General features: G+C 34.8%; 1 long non-coding RNA gene across 2 annotated transcripts in view; it reads right to left on the bottom strand.

Annotated features, from left to right (window-relative positions):
- Positions 1-24,781, bottom strand: part of LOC125695048 (uncharacterized) — a 201,511-nt gene that overhangs the window by 125,890 nt on the left and 50,840 nt on the right. The window lies entirely within an intron of this gene.

The following is a 24,781-nucleotide window of genomic DNA, read 5'->3' as shown; positions in this document are numbered from 1 at the left end:
TTTACTTTTATTTTCTATAAATGCTTTTAAAGTACCTGTACATTTTAGAGGAGGAAAGACAAAGTGTGACTTGGTTCTTTATATATTGTCTAAAAAATAGATTAGTTGATTTACTAAAAACTGTGTTCAGAAATCAGCAAGATCACACTCATTGTTCTAATGACAGGGTTTTAAAACTACTAAAATATATCTAATATATCTAGTTTATGTATATTTAAAAGGGTAATGAAGAAGCATTTTGCATTCAGTCAGAAATTCTGTAGCATTTGAAAATTAACAGTACAAGTCATCCTGAACAGCGATAAGTGAGAATCAAGGCAATTTACTTTTGCACTGTTAAAGCCAAAATATGAAGGTAGAAAATTACAGAAATACAGATTCAGATTCTGTTAACTAATGATAGTGGTATCAGAGTATACTAAAGCTTGAGACTGCATATATTTTATATATGCCAAGACATGGACAATAGTATTAAAGGACCACCAAATAGCATAGTATTAAAGGGCCACCAAATGATTCCAATTGTACCTATTATGAAGCCACAGTTCAAAAAAGGCATCTTAGAGAGAAGGTACCTTCAGAGAGAAAAGACAGTGCACGATTAAGAATTCAAAGTGGAGGACAAACTGAAACAGAAATCTAACAGAATTAGAGAAAAGCTTAAGTTGTTATGTTTGTCAGGATATGTTGAAGGATATTACTACAATAGGACTTAAAGCAGGTTGGACTGTGAGGCCAGTTTCTGAATGTGTGGCTTTCTGGAGCAATGCTAAGGAATGACATTTTCTAGAAAAGGAACCAGACTTACAGTGAACAGTTAGTTTTCCAGAAGGTCATGCCTAAGAGGATAGTGATAAATGAGACTTTGGAAGGATGCAGTAGGCAGTAATTCCAAAATGAGTAACTTTCTAAAAAAAATAATGGTAGTTCTTTCTTCTAAAGAGAAATCAGAGTTAAAGAATCCAATAGAGCTTCAGTAACGATGCCAGTTCAGTAAGTATTGCAATTAATTGGACCAGGGAATACAATTAGGCTTCAGTAATGCCCTTGTTTCTAATTCCAGACCACAGAATGTCTATCAAGATATTTTCGTCTTTTGTTCTGTTACCAAAATATTTTTGGCTAATAAAAGAATTTAATTTAGTTTCCATGACTGAGATTAATGTGCTTATTGCTAGGGACACATGAATAATGAAGGTTATGGTAGAAGACTCCAACTTTATTACACAGAAGGAGGACAAGAGACAATGATATAAGTACCAGCTTTTTGCTTTTGAAACTAAATCCAAACTCTTTTTAAGGTGAAAATGATCTCATTCTAATTTCCAGCTGTTCTTATCACAAAATCATTACTCAACTGGCATGACATCTTGTTGACAAACCCAAGACTGACAAACAGGTGTAGCATAACTAGCACTGAGATGTATCTGCAGGACTGGGGGATCCTGCCTGCAACTGGCTTGAAATAGTGCTTTTCTTCAGTTTAATATCACAAAATTTAGTGATTATCTAACCTAGAGGAAATCCCATGTGTCTTCATATCAGTGCAACTAAACTGAAATGAATAAAACTAAAAATTTGCCAATCAGCTATTAATAACTGCCAGACCTGAATAATTATCATTGTTAATGAAGTTTTCTCAGATTGTTTTGGGAAGGAGACAGCATGTCATCAAACTTCTTGGTAAGGATAGTTTACAAGCTACGCTAAATGGAAGCCTTGTTCTGTGGAAGTAGTACATAATACTGTTATTATAAAAGCTTCACGTTTGGCAGAACAATCATTTTCCCCCTTGGTCGTTCATTCTGGGATTTGTAAGACCCTGCAATTTCCAGATAGCAATGGCACAAGATCAAGGTTATTACAATTTTTTTTTTTTTTTTTTTTTAAGATAGCACTTTTTAACAAAAGGAGAGAAGGATGGAAACAGCCAGGCAGCAGTTGCACATGTGGCATTCATGTTTTGTAATAATTTCAGTCTGAATCCTGCCAATATCACTTCATCTCAAGCCACTTGCTGGGACGCTGAGCACATCCATCCTCTCCTGTAGGCTTTATTTCTACCCAACAAAGAGATTATGCTTGGCTCCAGAGACTGTTAGTCTTCAGTTTTATGGGCACAAAACAACTCAAAATCTAGTGTGAATAGTGAATAGGAAAAACAAAACCCTGAGCAGTCAGTAGCAGGCACAGCGTCACGGAGGGCCTCTCCATTAGTAAAGAGCAGCCTTGTAAAAATAATTCTTGGCAGAAACAAAACTTGCAGCACATCTGAGAAAAGAAATTTTCTAGAAAGATTTCAGGATTTTTCATAGTTTATTCCATGGTTTTTTTGACTAATCTCCGATCTTTTTTAAGCATGAACTATTCTCTCAGGTATCATTTACATCTTAAAAAATTCTACCAGCAGTCTACCAGTAGCTTTGGTAGTATAGTAATTACTGTCATTAAACATTAAAAAAAACCAAAATACTATTGTTAAATAGGAAAGGGCACTGCTTCAGTGAGCTATCGTTCTTAAAAACACCAGTACATATAAAAAAAAAAAAACAGATTTGTAAAGGGTGACAAAAATATGACAAAAGTGCAGTTACCATAACAAGAGTATGAAAATAAAGTATTTTGAAAGACATTTTAAATACATTCTTTACTTTATATTTTGTGTAACAGAGTTCATGCATATCACTGCTGCGACTGGTATTGCTGCTGATACTATTATTGAGGGTACAGGAGCTGCTGTGACAGAACACAGAGGGTTTCATGCACACAGGACATTGAAGCATTCAGTGATATACTGTGTACATCACGTTTCCTTTTCCCTGAGGTAATGTATAATTTGAGGATTATTTCCACACTAACCTGAAGACAGTTCTCTTCATTCTCAATGTCCGTAAGGACCAGCGCATGACATGACTGCTTCTGAATGTTCCCCCAGTGCAGAAAAAAAGTAACACTGAGGGTCTTAACGGCCCTGACTAGCTCCACCTTGGAACCTGGCCTCTGCCCATACACTCCATTTAAACTCAGGCCTAGGCCAGGGCCTGCTCAGGTATCAATGTGCTATGTCAGTTTACCCTGTTTGTTTCTGTCCTGCCAAAGTCTTATGGGACTTGATGCATGGTGGTGAGGCACATGCCTCAAGTACAGCAGCCCTTGCTCTTGCTTGATAGCCTCTGTTATGGTTGTACCTTAAATAAATCTACAGAGACAGAACACCTAATTTTCCTCTTTGAATACTTAAACTCTTCATAACATAACTTGTTATTAGCAGTAAAAGAATGAAAATATAGTTGCACTCTTGGGGTGAGAAAGAAAATTATTCCATGAAGAGCCTGTGATAAAGGAGAGAGAAACATACATCATAAAGCTCAATCTCTAGGAAATGGAGAACAAAGAAACCTTGTTTATTTTTTTTATCAGAATGATCAGAAATGCAACTTTAGCAATTGGGAGAATTGTTGGTTTTTAGGTGGTTCCACTTGTACTCCCAATAAGTATGATGAATTGGAACAGCTGGTAGATCTTCCCAAAACCAAAAATCTCATTTGTCTTTAAAAACTTTAATAAAAGTTCTCAAGAAAGTTTTCTCTTTCTCCAAAGAACAGCTTAAAGTAGAAAATCCAGCAGGACGGCTTCTTCAATTACTACAGAAACTTCCACTGTTTTCCCCAGAAAGGCACCTGGAAGAAAAGCATCTTAGAAGGAGTTATGTATCATGTAGTAGGCAATATATCTATAGAATATAGCATGCATTACTTTAGGGTCAGGCTGTGCTTTGAGATGTTCAGAAAAGAATCACTTTGTGCTCTATTACGAATGGACACTAAATCCAAAATCACACAGTTTACAGTCCTGTGAAGTACTGTTTGTTTTGCACATTTGTTCTCTGGTGTTTAGACACTTTCTTTTATGTGCAGAAAAAAGGAGAATAACATGCATACACACAACCTTGTGTAGTTGATAAAGATCTGGCTTTTTACAGCCTGTAGGAAGTGAGATTTATTCTCTTGCAGGCATTATCATTTTGTTTGGAGATTATAGAGAAAGAAAGAACAGGTAGTAGATGAAGGCTACATAAAGACACATAGCTTTTTATGCATTACAAAATACATTAGCTTTTAGTTGGCATAGCCACTCCTGTGACTTAAGCTGGTATAATCGATGCATAAATCATAAGGAAGAAGACATATAGCCAATCCTAGCTGTTAATACTACATTTGATTCCTCTGTTTGGAATTTCTGAGTCACTCAAGCAGTCATAATTGATAGGAATGCAATCTAATTGTTTGCTGCTAAACCTGAAAGAGTTGTTATTAGAAGCAAATTAGGAAGAGACTTTGTATAATTCTACCACTTAGATTGAAGTCTCAGTCAATTAGCTATCTTAATAAATAACAGTTCCCTACAAAGAGAAAAATTGACTAAACAAATGTCCAAAAAAAACCCAGTAAGATGAAAAATTTAACAATTTGCCAAAGGTCAGGATGGAAGAAATAATCTAAAACAGATGATTTTTTGTTTTTCCTTTTGTTTCACTTTTTTTTTTTTTTTTTTTTTTTTTTTTTTTTTCCATTGAGGAGAGAGGCTGTATCTGTGGAAAGGTTTCTTTTTGACTGCGTATAATCAAGGTTTGGAGGTAGCAGAGACCAAGAAGTTTTGTCAGAAGCAATCATCATGTAACCAGAGGCTTTTGTGGCCATTTAGCTCTCTTGACTGTTTTTGAATGTAAGAACGGATGCTCTGTACAATGATGCTCATCTTTATGACATTAATGCTTTCTTTAGCAAGGAATACAATTTATCACCTACATGCATAGATGGTTGACCTACCTATCCTCTGCATCTACTTTTTAACCCAGCCCAACTGACAGGATGTTTAGTGGAGGAGCAAACCAACTATATAATTTCTGTTGCTCTGGATCATGTCTATATTCTACGCCTGCCTTTTGAGAAGTGTGCTGCTGCATATAAACTCTTATTAACTTTGCAGGAGGAGGTAAATAGAGTGAGTAACTTGAAGTAACACTAACCAATCTAATATATCTTTCAGTTACATGACAATGAAGGAGTTGACAGTACAAGATTTGAAATTCAAGCCAGAGATAGCTCCATAATATTCCAAGCAGAAACAACCCTTAGCCTAGCGTTCCTCTACTGTACAAAAAAATGTGTTTTTTATACTTGCATAGGAAAAATTGAAGTTTAAAGCAACGACTTGACTGACAAAAAGCGCTCAGCACACAGTGGTTACATTTCAGCCTTTTAAATACAGACTCAATGAGGAAATCACGTCATAAATCACTGCACAAATGGTGACTGGCACTGGCAATATATACGAAATTAGCTTCACCTGATGAACTAATTCTCTTCTGTTAAAGACAATAGCAAAATCGATAACAGATTGATAACATGATTTGATAACATGTTGTGATATAAATTATAATTTATTTATTATTATATTTAAATTATAAATTATAATGCTACACCCACTTCTTTTTAGCTGATCATCATTCACGCTTTAATACTGTGATTAAATAAATTCATATAAATCCAAACCTTTTTTTTACTAAACATTCCCTTAGAATACTCTATGAATCTAAAATGTAATTCTTTGCTCTCATTTACAAGACATAACTGCCTGGTCTTTGGTCATAACAATTTTTCTGCGCATGTAGGATATTGATCATAATGTGTGTTTCATCCATACTTCAATATAAACAAGATGTATTAAAATATTTTAAATTAATTTAAATTTTCAGTTTTACATATATTTATTGCTGCTCATTTAAATATATGAAGAGCTACTTGTTAGAAAGTCTTGAACAGATTTCATGAAAAGTACTTCAATTTATGATGTTCAAATTATGCATTATATAATTTCTTTTTTTTTTTTTTTGCTCAGTTGATCATGTTGTGAAAAAATCATGAATATTTAGCTATTAAATGAAATGCAAAATTTTCATTACCATTTTGTTGAAAACTTGACAACTTAAAATACCATACATACCATTAGTATTATAGTGCATTGTCATCTTATTGAAAAATGCTTCTAAAAAACAATATCACCATTCAGAGAAAAAAAATTGTCCGCCCAAGGCTATTAACTATAGTTCTACACATACATTAGTGACAAATAAGTGAAGCAGCCAATGCTCACAAAAGATGTCACTAAAATGCTAGGAAACAACTGTAACCATAGAAACCATTTCACACTGCAATCTGAACATCTTTTGTGAGTGTTTGAGTAAAAATGAGATGCTGAAAATCATTAGGCTATCAAAAAATCGGAAGTCTCTTCATTGAAATTTACATATTTAAATATTTTGAAACCTGCAAAAACTTCAACATGATACTTTCATAAAATTTTGTTTCAGTTCCTAGCCCTCAACCATCATTTCAGATGCAACAATGTGGATTATACAGACGATTATTTCCTCTCCTGAAGTCTCACCCTCCTGACCCTATCTTTATCGTACATACATTAGAAGATGAATCATTGCATTTAAAAAAAAAACAACTGAGGTGAGAACTAGGGAAAATTTACCCAAATCTTCTTAATTCAAAATAGCCACACACATGGTATTCACCATCTCTGCTTACTGCTTTTTTTTTTTCTTTTTTCTTTTTCTTTTTTTAATAAATATCTTCAGGATTAGGAATATTGTAAATATTCATCATGTTAGGTTCAAAACAATTTGATACCTGATTAAGTAGTTTTCTCCACTGCCTTAAAAAAAAAGTTTGAGATCTTAAGAAGACTACAAGTTTCTCTGCAACCTCTGTTACTGGCTTATTACTACCTAATAAAAATGGCCCATTGAATTCCTGCCTACAGAATAATAGTAATTCCAGCCTTTCTATACAGTGGCTGTTCTCGTTCTTGTTCTGGAGACATATGTAGGAACTCAGCCTTAGTTGTTTTTGCAATACAATTATATGTTGGATTAAATCTGAATCAGTCTGAGAGTCTGCCGTAGAAAGGCAAACAGAATGTATGATGAAGATTAATTCTTTAATATAACACATTTTAGTGCTACAAAGCACAGCTAATAACAGATGTGTTCTTGTTTGTACAGAAGTTTTGCTGATAGTTACTGGAAAAATATTAGTAATTCTGCACGCGCACTAATTTATCATTAATGAACTATGATATTTTGGATATATGGATAATTTTCATTAGAATTGGTGGGACTGAAATAGCCAGCACATTTCTTCCCTTCCCTTCCCTTCCCTTCCCTTCCCTTCCCTTCCCTTCCCTTCCCTTCCCTTCCCTTCCCTTCCCTTCCCTTCCCTTCCCTTCCCTTCCCTTCCCTTCCCTTCCCTTCCCTTCCCTTCCCTTCCCTTCCCTTCCCTTCCCTTCCCTTCCCTTCCCTTCCCTTCCCTTCCCTTCCCTTCCCTTCCCTTCCCTTCCCTTCCCTTCCCTTCCCTTCCCTTCCCTTCCCTTCCCTTCCCTTCCCTTCCCTGTCTTCTCCACAGGCCCTGAAGTTTTAGGTGCAAATGATCTGTGCTAGTTAAGGAAGGCTATTATGCTCCATTTCTTTTTCTTTTTCTTTTCTTTTTATTTATTTATTTATTTTTTTATGTCTTTAAGCAATATTTAGTGGTCTTGTAAGCAACAGACTTCCCAAGAATCAAAGGAGAATTTCAATATTCCTTTCTTCCCCCACCTTCTATTATTTGATGGTGGAAAAAAGTCAGCCTTCCAAGCCACCAATCAGAAGCTTTCAAAATATTACAGTTTGTAAAAAAATATTTGTTATGACTAATAAACAAGATAATGCATTTTACAACTTGAAATCAGTTACTATTTTCATCAATAAACTAGAATGCAAATGGAAAAAGACACTAGAGGGAGACGTGAAGTAGTACGCTCTTACTATGCAGTCTTACAGCATTCACCACATTAGGCAGAACCTTCAAAGAATTAAGCACAAGATAATACTAGATAAGTGCTATCAAACGCATTCTTTAATCAGTAATTGACTAATGTAACATAGACATTAATGAAGTTTTGTTTCTATAAAAATCATCATATGAATTAAAAAAATAACTACAGGAATAGAAAATGCAAGATGGTAAGACTGTAATCTAGAACAAGTGTAATAAACATAAACTTAAAACTTAAAAGTCTCCTTTTTTTCTTTATGCTTTCCACGAAAATTAATGGCAGTGGAACATCTTACAGATACAAAATAATTCATTTCAAGTAGTGGGATGAAATATTCTATGCAAATACCCAATCATTTGTGTTTTAAATTATAGTGAGTTAAAATTTCCTACATCATGTCTACACATACATTTACTGTTTTTCTGGTAATTACTGTTTCTCAGTAGTAGAAAGTGTGTGCAGATGCTGGAGAGCTAGAAGAGAGTGGGATGTGTGAATTGGACAGATTTATATGCTTTTAGTAAACATTGTCTCCTATTCCTTTCCTTGGAGAGAGAATACTGTTCAGGACGACCAATTCCTGGATGGCCAGCAGGGCATATCTTAGGCATTTCATTCACCTAAATGAGCTGGGATTGACTTACAAGGTCCACTAGCTATTCACTCATCTGGTTATTCTTGTGGCTTTTTGGTTGTTTAAATTTGGCTAAGACAGAATATAAGCCAGAATTTCGTAGGCTTATTGTATTATGCATATATAATGCATTCCTTACTTTGTTTACACACTTGAATATTCAGTTAACTAAATGATAATTCAGCTGTTTATATAACTGAATCATTTCATAGTAAATACTACATACCTGTAACTATTTGTAGCCATCAATGAACATATTGATTTCTATTCTCATAAATACTTAATATTCCAAAGACTTCAAGCATTGTATAGCAATTTCTTTTGAAATAAAATTATTCAGAGTTCATACCTACTTAAATTTCTACAGATCCTTTTGTAGCTTTGATTTGGAAAAAAAAAAAAAAAAGAAAAAAAAAAGATTGAGATAGTATTATCTTGAAGCCTTTGAGTTTATATTTGCAATAAATAGATATTTCACATATTTATTACCATATGAATTATTCAGTGAAACACTTCTCATAAAGATTAATGCCATCTTGGCAGAATATGTACAACAGTAGCATTTCAAATATTTTGTATAGACTCAAAACTGATGGCCTGGACTTCAAACCTCGTCTGCCCTTGTATCATTAAAAGATAGCATTATCATATATATGACAGCTAGGCTGATCTGAAACAACAAGACTCCTGTGTTTTCTGTGATATGAAACTCATAGAAGCATTTTCTGGTGTGAGATAAAGGTTTTTGCAATTTCTCTGCATGTCAATCTTTTTAATTGCTTTTAGTGCTCTGTCCTATTCTAGCACACTCACACTTCAAAGTTTTTTCCTCATTTAGGATAGAATGTCACTATCCAGGCACACTTCAGACACGTACTTTTAACTTCTACAATAGGGAAAGAGGTCTTTGGGCAAAATCTCAATCCAGTTGAGATGTTTTAAAAAATACCTGATAAGTCTTCAGCAAATTCATGTCTGCCCATATCACACTGCATTGCATCTCTATTTCCTGTACTCTTCTAAGTAGATTCCTGACATTTGAGTGATTATTTCCACCTTTTGCTTCTTCTTCATAGTGATTATTTCCACCTTTTTCTTCTTTTTCATAGAATCATAAAATCATTAAGGTTGGAAAAGACCTCACAGATCACCTAGTGCAACCATCAACCCACCACAGTCATGCCAAATAACCATGACCCTTGCTGCCACATCTATACTTTCCTTGAAGACCTCCAGGGACAGTGACTACCTCACTTCCCCTGATAGCCTGTCCCAGTGCATTACCACTACTTCTGAGAAGATTTATTCCCAAAACTCAATCTGACCCTTCTCTGGCACTACTTAAGAATATTACCTCTCGTCCTATCACTAGTTACCAGGAAGAAGAGGCTGACAGCCACCTTGCTACAGCCTCCTTTCAGGTAGTTGTAGAGAGTGATAAGGTCTCCCCTGAGCCTCCCCTTCTCCAGAATCCCAGTTCCCTCAGATGATCCTTTTAAGATCAATCCAGAACAATGCTGTTACTGTCAGGTCAATCCTAAAGTGGTGCAGGGCTCCAATTTTGCCTCCACAAATGTGATCCAAATAAATTGAATAACATCATTCGACCAGTATAACGTCTCTACCAAGACAAAATGGTCTTCAAAAACTGAAATCTAATGGAATTGAAAACACATTTTCTCCATCTGAACTTTATTAATACATGATGAACTAATGCAGTTAAGCATGCATCTCATTCACAAAGCTTGACGTTATTCTGTAAAAATACTACAAAGTAGGCAAACTCTACATAGTGCATGGAATAAACAAATTACTTTTTTTTTACCAAATAATTCATGAAAGGTATACATCACCCAAAATGGGTTCTGAAAAGGGGTGATTGCAAAAGGGGACAGATTTTAGATATGGCTCAAGGAGCTTAATTGCACTGAGTTTCCAGCTTTTAAGTTTTTTCATATTTAATATGTTAATAATTAACTGCAGAGTCAAGCAAGCACAGAAATCTTAATCTTATTCTGAATTTTAAAAATGGATTTAGTAATTGTGGTGATGGAATATGTTGAAACAAAAGATTCACACTTCTTTTCCAGCCCTCATGTCACTATTACTGCAGTAAGACCACCAGCATGGAATCATGCTTAATGATTCAATGTAACCAAAGATATACCTCCAGCATCTTAAGAGTGGGAACATCTGATTTGACACCCAAAGTGTCTTAAATATACTTATGTTTTCACAGTCTACCAAATAACTGCACAGCTTTTCTACTTCTTGAGTAAAAGTACTGGTGTCAGTGTTAAAGAAGTTAAAATATTTATATGATAATTCAGTATTAAAAATCCTCTGTCAAATCAGTTGTTTCAGCAGAGTTTTGAAACCTGTACTTGTAAACAAACCAAAGCTTTGCTGTAAATTACTTGTCTGTCTGGTCATCTGAGTTGCTACAGTCAATGGAATCAAACTAGAGCATATGAATATATTATTCTACATCTCAGCAACAGAGTGTATTCTTTGTATATGGAAAATATTCATCATTTTATTCTTAATGATATGGGATTGCCTTCTGATATTAAAATCACATTCAGTACATTACTGGGTAGGCAAAAATATTCAATAGTATTCATAAATATTAATCTTGTTATTTCTGTCTCAGCTGTTATTTACTATCAAGCTCACAATAATAGATTCAAAGCCCAACTACAAATATAAGCACAAATACTGAAAAACTCATTTTTTTTCACTCAAAACTATTTTCACTGAATGTTTTGATCACATGCAATGAGACCGTTGAACAATTTTGATTCACAGCAGCAGATATCATTTTTCTCCTAATAAAAGAAAAAGGAAAGTCTTTTACTCCAGTTATCTATATGCTTTCACTTACACAAGATATCAGGAACAACCTAATCTACAATCTGTTATGTGAGAAATGGCTAAATCTGTATTAGTGGTTTCAGGGCTTGAATTCTGGCACTGTCATGTGATCATCCACATTGTTTAATAATTTGGTATATTTTCAGGCTAGATCGGCTAGCAGTCTCTCTGCCAGGAAGAGGCATGGTTGCAAGATAGAATGGGCGGGGAGGGCATGAGGGAGAATTCATCTTGCTCTGGGGGCAGCAAGCCACACTTTGGTCTTGCCACTAGGGATGATGGAGAATCAATACCAGCAGATACAGTCAAAATGAGCCACATTTTTGAGAAGCTCTTTACAAATTGTTTTATAGAGCTATGATGTCTAGAACGTAGGAAATAAAATGCTGCTGAGATTCTTCCCTTACACCTGATCTGCCATTTTCTGGTACTGAATACTACATGTCTACAGATTCAGTAGTCCATTGTAGCAACTTTCTCTTGCATTATGTCATATGTAAAAAAAATGAACATCTCAGAACCTTTTTCCGATAGGTTCTAATTTCCTCAAGGAGCCCGACTATCATTATCTTGTTGAGGTATGCCAACATTCGAGAATGCAATCAGATCGACAAATAACATAGTGGCAATTCCTTTCTCCCTTGTCATAGGTCTAAGATAGTCCTCAAACACTAATTAATAGCTTTGATAACATTTTGGAAAAGAGGTGGAAGGATGGAGGATACATAGAAAATGGTATTATACCCTAAGGATAATTGTAGATCTTCTAGATCTTTCCATCATTTCCACTGTCCATGAACAAAGGAGACAAATGCAGACTTAACTGGGAATGACCCATCTCACTTGCAAGAGTGCATTTCATTTTTAATTCTGCCTTACAATCTTACAAGTATAAATCACAGGAGTTTATAAAATGCAGACCAGAATCTTTTAAATTTGAGTCTTTCTCTATCTTCATTTATTTGCTTGTTTTGCTTAAACTGGTTCATGCACTGTTGCATTGCACTTTCTTCTTCCATGAGCCATTCTCTCTTTCTCACCTTTTTTTTTTTTTTAATTATTAAGGTTGGCTCTGTAGAAAGTATTTGTTTTGAAATTGCCTTCTAAACAGGGAGACATGAAATTAGATTCTCAATTTCCCACACATTTGATGAAGGCTGTAACTAATAGCCTGCTAGAAAAAGGAACACCCCTTCCTGCTGTCTCTTATGTGGAGTGCTCTGAGTAGCTAAAAAAGCCTTATATCACAAAGCAAAACAAAAATGCCAGGTTGATTTATGTGTTTGTAATTGTATAGGTGTTACATTGATTGATGGCATCAAGATTTAAGTGACTTCATGAAAGCTCAGAAGAATTTATGGAATTTAGATTATTTGAGGAGGGTGGAACAATGATTGGGACTTCTGGAGCTTATCAGCTTAAATACTGGATCCGCTGTTTAAATATATTCAGGGAATCACACCCTAAATTTTTATGCTATTAGCATCATTCAAATAACCTCACTGCTGAATTCCAGGAAGTCCTCAGAATGGCATTGTCAAAAAGTGTAAGGCATAATGACAAACAAAGCACTGCAAATACAGCTTCAGAGTCTGAGAGAGACATTCAAATTACACCACCTCATGTTCTTAGAACATGCTTAAACTCATTTTTTTGCTATCAGTGCTCTGAATTCAACCCTGCTGCCACTGGTTTAAAAAGCAGTTTCTGAAAGTGAGATCTAATTCCATCATTAGGGAACTGATTGTTCTAAGAAGCTGGAATAGAGCAGCATCAGCATGAATTTCAAAAACTTGCGTGGAGCTATAAATATAACGTGCAATATTTTGCAATATCTAATGTGTTTTGGTCTAATGTTGAACATGCCCCATTGTTAAAACCAGCTGTGTTCTTTCACTTTTCATTTCTGTAAAGCTATGATAAAGGCTGTCAAAGCAAACCCTGCAGCAACAGCCTTTCTTGATAAAAGTTCTGTGTACACAGTACATAGTAATCTCAAGATGGAACTTTGTTTCAAACCAGAACAAAATCTTCAGCTAATTATAAGTGAACTATATTAAGCACAAAAGAAAATTTCAATTTATACTGAACAAAGTTGCGTTTTACTCTTTCATTTCAAAATGCATTTGTCAAGGTTTCTGAAACTAATTGAAAATTCATTTTGCTTAATTTTCTAAGGTTATTTCTTTTATTGCTTTTAAGTAGGCTGTGTAATACTGTAACATCTAAATCTCCCCAAAAGAAGATTAGTGGGGATTTTTTGTGTGTTAATTTGTATTTAAAGCTTTAGAATAAGAAATGAATCATTCTTTTTATTCCTTACATCACATTAGTGCAGCAATCACTAATCTAACACTCTTATTATGAACACATTCAAAGCACTTGGAGGAAAATTGCCAACAGAAGTGCTACATAAAAATAGGTCTGCTGCTGAAACAGAGGAGAATTAAAAGTAATATTGTAGCTTATAGGTTGACCAGTTAAAGAGGGAAAAAAGGTGCATTTTTATTTGTTTTGACTTTTCTGCATATGATATAAAAAAAGATCTGAGCTTTTTTTTTTTTCTTTTCTTATTCACCTAGCTAGTTTTACAGCCATATTTTATGGAAAACATGTGAGATTGTCTTTTTTCCTTTTCCTGAAAGCTTTATTATGTGTATAATTCACACCTTTCTTCATAATTAATCGCAGAGTTTGGACCCAGATAAAGACATAGTGTTTTAACTGTTCTAACTCTGTAATATCTCAGTTCTACCTCTCTGAAAAAATTTGAGTACCCCTCCCTCCATCCCCTCCCCCCCCCCCCCCCCTTTTTTTTTTTTGGTCACTAATAAGGAAGTCAACAGTTAAGTTTTATAAGCCAAAATTCAGCCCAGATGTAGGTTTGGTAGGAATGCACATAAACATGATGAAATGTACTAGCACAAGATATGTAACTAAATGGAAGGCCACCACATGGCAAAGGTACTCTGCTGACAGAACATATCATGGGGTAGAATTTGGACACTTCTAGGAAGCTTGGAAATGGATCAGATGACATGCTGAAAGAGATAGTTAACTCTTTATAGATGCTGCAGGTAGTCATGGGGCTTTCTCCTCAGATGCAGGATTTCACCTGCTGGTCATCTTAGAAAGAGCATGATGCTACCTCAGCTCTGGGTGTGAGTGGAGTTCTCTACCACTGTCCTGAGACTAGGGTTGAGTGCTCTGCATTCTCAATTTCTTGCTATCTTGTGGGTAACAGCAGCTGCAATCCAACAGTAACACTCCTGTTGCTCCATACTGGGGGCTATGCTGATGTGCAGTTTGAAGTTCCAGGCATTTCCTTTTGGCTCTTGGGTCAAAGGAAATTTTGAGAATAAGCATTTCAAATCCAAGTTAGGAAAGATATCAATAGACTGAAGGAGCAAAAGAAGTTTATTTTAAATGAATTTTGTCATTACTGGAATTTCATCTCCTTTCCTCTCTTAGATCTGTAATGCTTTTGAAAAATGTGCTTACTACATTGAGGACTTGCTGAACAGAATTCAGAAAGTTTGGCAGACGTGACTCAGAGGTAGCTCAGCTATATTAACTGATTTTAGTTCACTAATGCTGTCATGGTTTTATGACTTTTTTATCAGTACTCCATATCATAACATCTTCTAGTGTACTGGGAGTTAAAGAGCTAATGCTCCAGTTCCATGGACTGCTGATATTTCCAGGTACCTGGATCTCAGAAGAGAAGAAGAACTACGCAACCCAGAGGATTTTGTGTTGTTCTGTTTCTATTTTCTGCTCACAGGGAAAGTTAAAACTGTTTGCAGATCACGAGATGTGCTCTCTTTTGCCTTTCTGCTCGTCCCAGTTAGACATCTCACTTTCAGCACTAGAGTAAGTTTTTGGATACTCTCTCACATTTTATTTGTTTTATTATCTTCAATATTGTTTTACAATATTGTGCTATCTTGCATTTTGATATATTTTTTAGTAAATTAGCTTTTTGTGTCAGGTCATCGCTGCTGTTTTGTTTTTAGGCCCATCTCCCTACCCTTTTCCCCCTTTCCCCTTTCCCTTTTCCTGGTACATCGGTCTGTGCATCCACCTGCTCCATTAGTCATAGAACCAGGCCTAACCAGCCCTTAAAATGTTGACAAATGCTAAAGAGAAAACTATAGATCTGAGGTTATAAGATAGAATGGAAGACATAGAGAACAATGATTTTCTTTTTATCATTAAAGGATTAGAAGAGATATTTGTTTTTGTTGATTACTTCAATTTCAGGGTCTACAGAAATAGCTGTTTGACATTACCTGGATGTGCAGGCAGGAGACAGAGGTTAATATGCAATTTTTCTGTTTTTGCCAAAGAAGCAGAGTTTGAAACCTGCTTCTGTACATGATGTAGATATATATCATGTCACAAATAGTAGTATGAAAGCAGCAATTATATTGGGTAGCAAGCAAAAAGAAGACAGGTGAGGACCACAGAAACATTTCTGGTTTGTCCAGATGTTAGCAGTTCAACCTTTACTGGTTTGAGATCTAAAAAGGGCCAGATGCATGTTGGCTGTTTCATCATTTTTTGCCAGTAATCTGCTGTTAGGTAGATAATACTATGCACAGTTCTACTACAATGTTCCTTTAAGTCAGTCATGACTGATATTTGGGATATTATTTTCAAAGTGTCAAATTATGTCCTGTTCCTGCCAACTTATTCCTTCAATTTCAAAATGCTATGTTACAGGCTTATAAGCCAATGCTTTTCCGATTGGATTACCCTTTTTCATTTTTATTTCAGTGGAACGGAACAGTGCTGAAAGAGGCTGAGTCTGAAAAGCTGGGAGCCACAGATAATTCATGGTCTTGACAAGCACATATTTTCAGGCAAGCTTGAGTCTAGCAAGCGTAAAATTTCCAGCTTCTGGCCATCAGAGCTGCACTATGAAAAGTGATTTTTTTTTTCTTCTTCTTCTTTAAGAAGCAAAAAAGTATAAGCCTGATAGCCAAATTTATTGAATTTTAAATTGGAGTCTATCTTGGATGAATCACGTCTCTGATAGAATAATAAGTATTCTTATAGCCATTACACTGGGAGTAGATATGGATAGAGAAATACTAAAAGAACATGTAAAGGTTCTTCTGCAACTTTATTGAAAGATGTGTTTACCATGTCAGATGGAACAAAGTCTTCAGGATGAGTCTGAGTGATAGCACTCACTCCTGTGTTAATGCAATGGGGTGTCACCTTGGTATATATATTTAGGCAAGCAAGAAAAATAGAAAGTGTTCTCAAATGCATCAAGAAATATAATTTTAATTTCTATAAGCATTTCCAAATAGAGTTGTCCAAGGATGCCCCAGGTGCCGAAGTGTGTGTAGACATTACTGAGTAGGAAATCTTATGGTGATAAGATTTGATGTTTGGTGTGGCAATAGGCAGGCAACTTTATTAATCCTCCAATTAACAATAGCTTTTATGATTCGCTATCCAGTCTTACACATATTCTTCTTGAGTATGGCATGACAGCACAGAAGGAGTTTTGTGTTGTTTTGAGAATGACCAATTCAGTAGATTCTCCCAGAGGCATGGAAAATCCTACCTGTATAGTTCAGTGTTTTGCCAAATGTGTTTGAATTTCAGAATGTAGTGTAGGTAGACCTCTTTATTCTTGGGGTAGCATGCCATATCACACATCTCAGGGTAACACCTGCATTCATCTTGTTCAGTTGGTTAGCCCCACTAAATTTAGGTTGGGATTAACAGGGAATTAGGACAGATACCAGGACACTAGTGCTAAAATTATTAGTTGAAACTGTTAAATTGTGTAACAATATGTACAGGACATGTACACACAGGCTGTTTAAAGATACTCACTATTTAATTCAACTTTGTTAATTCTTATCATAAACTTATGACAGGCAATTAAATGAAAAAAAAAGAAATTGTTGTATTCTTCACATTGCCTGCTTCCGAAAAAAAAAGGAGGGGATACTACAGCTCTTTGAAGCTACAGTAGTCCCTCATTTATTCAGAGAAATAATTTATTTTAAACAAAAAGTAGCCATGCTGATATCAATATTGCTATCTACAAACTCAATTTTATGCCTGTGAAAGTGATTGGGTTAGAGACTTGCAGCAGCAAGAAACCCAACTCTTCAGTTTCTGGAACAAACTTCTTTTACTTCCTTTGTTTGACAGATAATCTTAAAAAGAAACAGTAAACTACATATTCATCAATTCAGAAGGAAAGAAATTGTTAAAAAAATAGTATTAATTAAAAAATCTGCATGATAAGGTCTTCCTAACAAGTCTTTTGTCCTTAAATTCTTTGATTTTCATTCTTGACACATTACTGCCAGGGTACACAAATAGAGTATATGGCTTCATGCATTTCTTTTTGAAGATACTTTCCAGAGTTTGCTCTCATTAAAAAGAATGGGAGGGCAGTTAAGATTTGCATTCTACATTATATGTCTCTTATTTTTAGAGAGTATAACACCTTAATGTGTCTATTGAGAAGTAGATTTGTGTTCCCGCAGTCACTTTGTGTAATACTCAAGCCAGACCATAAAAGTCCTATGCATTAATCTGGTAATATTTATTTAAAGTCATTAAGTAATTACATATTTGTTTACTGTACACAATGTTGTTATTGACTTTTATATCATCTCTTTTAATCATTTCATTTTGTTTGCTTATTTTTTAAAACAAGTTCAACTGAGTAGGATGTTCCTGTCATATTATTTTGAAAGGAAAAGCATGCAGAGCCCAGAGGAGGGCTACAAAGATGATAAGAGGGCTGAATACCTCCCCTACAAAGACAGGCTGAGGGAGCTGAGTGTGTTCAACTTGGAGAAAAGAAAGCTGTAAGGTGACCTCATTGCAGTCTTCCAGTACTTAAAGGGAGCCTACAAACAGGAGGAGAGTCAACTCTTTACGAGAGTGGATAACAGCAGGACAAGGGGAAATGGTCTTAAGTTGAGAGAAGGAAGATTTAGGTTGGATATCAGGAGGAAGTTCTTTACCAAGAGAATGGTGAGGTGCTGGAACAGGCCACTGAGAGGGGTTTTGGAAGCCCCGTTACTGGAGGTATTCAAGGCCAGGTTAGATGGGGCCCTGTGAAACCTTGTGTAGTATTAGATGCGGAGCTTGGCAGCCTTGCCTGCAGCAGTGGGGTTGGAGCTTGATGATCCTTGAAGTCCCTTCCAAGCCTTTCTATGATTCTATGATTTATCAAACATACAATGAAATCTGAAATGTGTGGTACAGGAAAGGCCACACAAAGACATTTTACCTGTAAAAGAACCTTGACAGAGAAAAGACACACACAATTTACTGTTGTGATGTTCTTGATTACAGGCCAAGATCAGTGACTTAGAAGTACATGCTTAATCGTAATAGTTTAACCTGTTGTAATGTTTTTATTCAGATTTATATTACAAGCATTTTGCTGGATTAGCAATATTAATATATTGAAATAAATACCCATATTTATTCTTTCTTTTTTAAAAAATTACTCTGTATTAACCAAATAACTAATTAGCTAAATTAATGTTAGCATTTTTTATGTACTACCCTGCAGATAGTTAATGCAACTCCTGCAACTTTGCATATTAAAAATATTTTTAAAAAATCCCTACATTGTCATGTGTTCTGTTTAATGGTGAACACTTATTTAATCCACTTTCTGCTTTGAATATATTTACTAGAAGCAAAACATTATTTTCCATTTACAGTTATAGATTTGTTCTATGAAAACATTCTGTGATGTTTACAGAAACTGTATGTGATTGGTTTTCAGCAAATCAGGTAGCAAGAAACATTGATTTTTGACAGACATTTTACTGCAACAAAAACAGTTCTCCTCTTCATTTTGTGTAGAAGATACAGCATTGGCTATTTTTCCATTTGTATCCTAAAAAGGTAAACATGGCTTTCTTCAATCACAATTGACTGAAAATGAAGCCTTTTATTAATAGATACAGTATAAATATCCCTTCTTTTTCACTCTAGTAGCCAAATTTTGGGGGGGGGAGGGAGGGAGTGGTAGATAAATGAACTTCACATTCTAGTGAAAAAAACAAATAAAACAAAACAAAAAAAATGCTCAAAAGGATTGGTTTATTTCCAGCTGAAACTCTTTCTACCCATTCTAGAAATTAAATTTCATTTCAAATTGTTCCTAAACCATTATTATGTTTCTCATTGTTCTTCAGTCTATTGAAAATAGGATTTTATCTTCTGCATTTTTATAGAGCTTTTGTAAATTTTATCATGATGAATATTTGTGCTGCGTTCGAAGGAAATTCTGTCTATGAGGCTGAAAATATATTCATTTCTAACAGAAAGGAAGCTTTGTCTTTAACTCTGGAGGCACTAATATTGCTGTTAGATAGATAGATGAATAGATGAAAATTTCACATATTCCTTCACTTGAGAGAAAATACACATTTCATTTTTCTCTCCAGCTGTTTCACTTCTGTTCATCTTCTTGAGATCTATAAGGAAAATATCATAACTGTAGCTTCCCATTACATGTAATCTGGTTTGAGCCTGATGACACATTTTGTTAAGACTTCTAAATGATTCCTTAGATCTTAAAAGACATTTATATTTTTATTTAATCTGTAGAAGTCATAAATGCTAATCGTCAATTCATACACCTAAACTTTAGTGTTGCTCTTAAAAAAACAAAGAAACAAAACAAAACAAAACAAAACAAACAAACAAACAAAAAGTTTTATTTTACATAAAACTTGCTGTATCAAATATTCCGTTGCATCTTTCCAGGTAGTGGTAAAGGGGGTCTTTACTGCTAAGAAGTAAAGGCAAATTTTTTTAAATCTAAAATAAGTTTAGACCACCTGTGTCATTTTTATGACTTCTGAATATAAAAAGCATCACTGTGGGAGATAAAGCGAGATAGATAAGTACAATAAAGTCATGGTTCATGAGTCAGTAACTTACATCTAAAAGCTGGAAATGCAATTGGCTACCCAGGTGAGAGAGATATTAAGAGTCATTTCACAAAACTAATATGCATGGGTGACTGTTTGACAAGAGTAAAAGCATGAAAACCAATCAGGTTCATGAAGAACATACACAAAAGAGAGAAAAAAATTTGCAATTCATACCAATTTTTGGCAATAGACTTCTGCTTTTAATCTTTCATTTTACCAGCTTGGATTCAACTGGATTTCCATATATACAATGAATGGTCAGTACAAACAGGCAGAAAAGAGTAGGATATATCCAGAATAGATTAGATCTATATAACATTTCATTGCAAGTGAAATTATTTGCAGATTTTTTCTCCAGGATGCCTCAAATATTCTGTGCATTTACACAGCATTTTTGTATATGTGCAGATATGTGAATTAAGAGTTAATACCTTGGATCTGATAATTCTGGAGAACAGACTAACAGTACCAGAGCCCTGAGCAAGAGCATAACATGGCCACCCGGGAGTAACTCAGGTATGCCCCACCTCTTGTCTGGTGCACCAACAAGCTTCAGCATGGAAGAAGTGAGATTTCTTCCTTCTTTTTTTTCCCTTTGATCTCTATCAGCTTCAATACCTCACACACTCCACATGCTCCACAACTACTTGTGATGTGACAAAAACAAGTGGCAACGCAGCTTCACTGTAGTGTGAGGCCCTGTATACCTGTAGCTTCTCCCACACATATTTGGGAGGAATATGGAAATTGGAAGAGAAGTAGTGACACAATGCAGCAGCAAAACCATCCTAGAACCATCCTTCATCCTAGAACGTTCTGACTGTTTTTTTTGTTAAGCAGGTGGAACAAGTGCTCCTTCTCATATGCCAAAGGAAAGCAACTTACTACTTGAGAAACACAAAAATTAAGAAGTTCTAACTACCGGAAGATACAAAGGGTTTTCCTGACATTTATCTTTCTCATGAACTGAAACATGCAGGATATTTAGTCAGCAGAAATACATAACCTTGAGCAAACATTGTATGTAGGCCACAATACTGTTAACTGAGTATTAAAAATGATAGTAAGGTAGAGTCAGACAAAGAGAGGAAATATTTCAGTTGATCACAAGGAAAGTCTCTTGAAAAAATAATATATGATCTGGTAGAGTGATTTCCTGAGGGAAATGGTGTAAATGCCATCAAAAGAGAACTAAACTAAACTTGACACATAGAAAAGTGCTTCAGGAAAAATTCTGTATGTATCCTATGTCAAAGAAATGTGCTGAGTATGTGTTTATTTATTAAGATTTCTCTGGTCCTGTATCAATTTATGCTACATGTTATAAAAACAAATACGTGTAGAAGCTGAATATACAGCAAAATTATTTTTGTCATACATAACAATCTTCCTAGATTCTTCCTGGTGGCAAGAAAGAATTAGGGAATCAGTTCAAATTACTGGCAAATGTTTTTTAGGGGTTAAACTTGGTGGTCTGTACCATTTAGTATACATACTTGGTCCTTAAATGAATCTGATTTTTTATTTTCTTCCAAATTAGTGTTTTGTGTTCCTGGCTTTCTTGCTTGAGCTTATCTTTTTCATTACCTCAAAAGCCTTCATTTAGTTCACATCATTGTTTCATGATTTCAATTGTCTATTATATAATCTGAAGAGTGACAGTAAGTAGGAGTAAAGTTCAGTTAATATCAGAGCCAAATACAAGGTAGATCAAAGATATCACAGGACATATCGCCACGCTGGAGAGTGAATTTTCTGTGGTTACAGACTGTATTGAAAGACCTCACACAGAGAAGCAGAACCAAAATCATCCTGTGCAATTGTCTTGCTGCTGTTTTCCATATATTTCCTTGTTAATTTGTGATATAAGAATAATCTATGCTGTCATGGAATTCAAATCTTCATGTCATTTCCAAAGTTTGGATGGTGTAAGTAATTTGGGTTTTGTGAAAATTGGTGAATACTGAAAAAGATCAATAGATTACTGTGTAGACTGCTTTGCAGGTATGTTACTCATCTCAACCAGTTCTGCTGCAACTGCTGTCTGTTATTAAAAAATACATGTTACAGAACTGTTCATAAAAATTAATAACTTTAAATTTTGAAATGCTGCATTACAGAAGCAAAATGGCAGCTTCTTCATATTTAACAGATACTATTTTACAAGTATGCTGAATAACAAACAAATCCCCAGAGAGCCAAGTACAAAACTCAGGAATATGTTTAAGAGAAGGCTGAGATATATATTTTTAGAAAATTGCTGCATACTGGCTACATTTGTTTTACAGAAGTGGTGATACCTGACACTAAAGGGCTTTCTTTTGTTAAGCAAAGGGAAGATTTACTTATGTGTTCATGTTTCTATGAGCCTGCTCTGCATTACAGTAGTTTTTGTGTTTTAAAGAGATTTTCTGCATAGAATTGGCTTACTGTGTTAAAAGTGAAGAGAAGGTGGAAGGAAAATGGAGCAAAATTAAGATTCTTTCCCACATGAAAGTGTGCTTATTGTGATGTGGAATTGTGTTTATCTTTCCGGATTTAAAAAGCCTTTTCATTCTTCATTTTCTACTGTGCAATAGCAAATTTTGGGAGCCAAATCAGAATATCAAACACAGCCAAACTTGTTTCAGCTGCTAGCTAACGATTAAAATGACATTAACCTTATTTAATTAATTCATATTGCATTTTTTAAAATTTACTGAGTTACATCTAAACTTTGTCCACTAAACGAAACAAAATGAAAAACAACTGTAACATATACATAACTTATTTTCATCATTTTTTAAGATGATAGTAACCGTATTTTATTCCTATTTTATATAAAGCATTAAGAGGACATATGAGCCAGGGGAAAAACCTCTCAGAGAGATGAGTGAAACAATTGTTAACTCTGGCTTTTTTTACTTTTCTTTGGTGATATCTAAGACCTCAAGGACTATGGGTCTAACCTTCACCTACAGTCATAGATGCCTTAGATATAAATTTTGGACAATAGATATAAAATTCACGGTTTTGTTCTTTAAAGGAAAAAATTCAACATCAATTTTTGGTGTTCAGTGCATTACTATTTTAAATTCAAGGCAATTACTCAAAACTGTAAGTATTGTGAATTCGGGTTCCCACTAGGTGTCACTACAGGACATCAGTTGAATTCAGCATCGCGGCAGGCCTCTGGAACTCTGACAGTCAGAAGTGATACCTGTGGTTTTGTGTATAAAACTACTGTAACTGTTTGCACATTTAGAAAAAAAAAAAAAAAAAAAAAAAAAAAGTAACAGTAAGTCAAACTTAAAGAATAATGTTCTTAACAAAGACAGTGTCTGGCTGCCTTGGAATGCCAGGTGAGAATAATGAGCATTTAGACTGGCTTACTACCATAAAGAAAAAACAGCAATTTGAAAAGGACATGCATATCCTTCCTAACAGCATGAGAATCTGATCTTTAAAAACCTGAACCCAAGTATTACAACATTTATATTGTTATTTGACAGATATATTGAATAACTAGGGCTGACATCATCAATACAGGATTTGTGTATCTTTTAAAGAATCAGGACTAGTACCACAATATTTGTTATTAGCATTAGAGTCTAAGGATCTTTTTATTTAGAATGATCTAATGAAGACTTTTTAAAAAACTAAATAAGATTAAAGTTCACAAAAATTCTAAGTCAAAATAGTGGCAGCTTTGTGTGTACCCCAGTGGTAGAGGAAATATGAATCTATGTGTACATATATATATTTTTTTAAGTCTTTGAAGCAGCCTCAGTTTTGAAGAGTAATTTAATAAAGAGTTATTAAAAGGAGGACTATGAATATTCACAAGTGCTTTATTTTGCGTGTTCAAAGCAAATTCAAGATTCCAAAATGAGCATTCAAATGGCACAATCTATATCGGTGGTCCACAAATATGATCAAAATAGTTTTGCATTCATATGTTCTTGCTGAATATTCATTATTTAACCAGCTATAATATTATTCAAAAGTTATTTAAATAATTTGAGTAGCACTCTGCACTTTTATTACAAATATAACGTTTATTGATTGTGTTTCAATTAAAGCAGTTGACTGTAGTAGTTTTCATGTTCATGCAATTATTTCTGTTGTATTCTTTCACGGAGCTGAGGTATATTTGTATATGTGTAGGAAAGGGATGAACAGTCAAGTTGGATATTAGGAAGACTTTCTTCTACAAAATAGTGGTTAGGTGCTGGAATGGGCTGCCCAGGGAAATGGTTGAGTCATTGTACCTGGAGGTGTTCAAGAAATGTTTAGATGTGGTATTAAGATACATGGTTTGGTGGGAAACACTGGTGGTAGGTGGACAGTTAGACTAGATGATCTCGGAGATCTTTTCCAACCTTGGTGATTCTATCATTCAGTTCTATGATTCATGGGATAAAATAACACAGCACTTCATACATACATAGAAAGGAATAGAAAG

This window comes from Lagopus muta, chromosome 6, assembly GCF_023343835.1.
Source record: "Lagopus muta isolate bLagMut1 chromosome 6, bLagMut1 primary, whole genome shotgun sequence".
Lineage (NCBI taxonomy): Eukaryota > Metazoa > Chordata > Aves > Galliformes > Phasianidae > Lagopus > Lagopus muta.
Note: the sequence above shows the minus strand (reverse complement) of the source record. Positions and strands in the feature narration are given on the sequence as shown.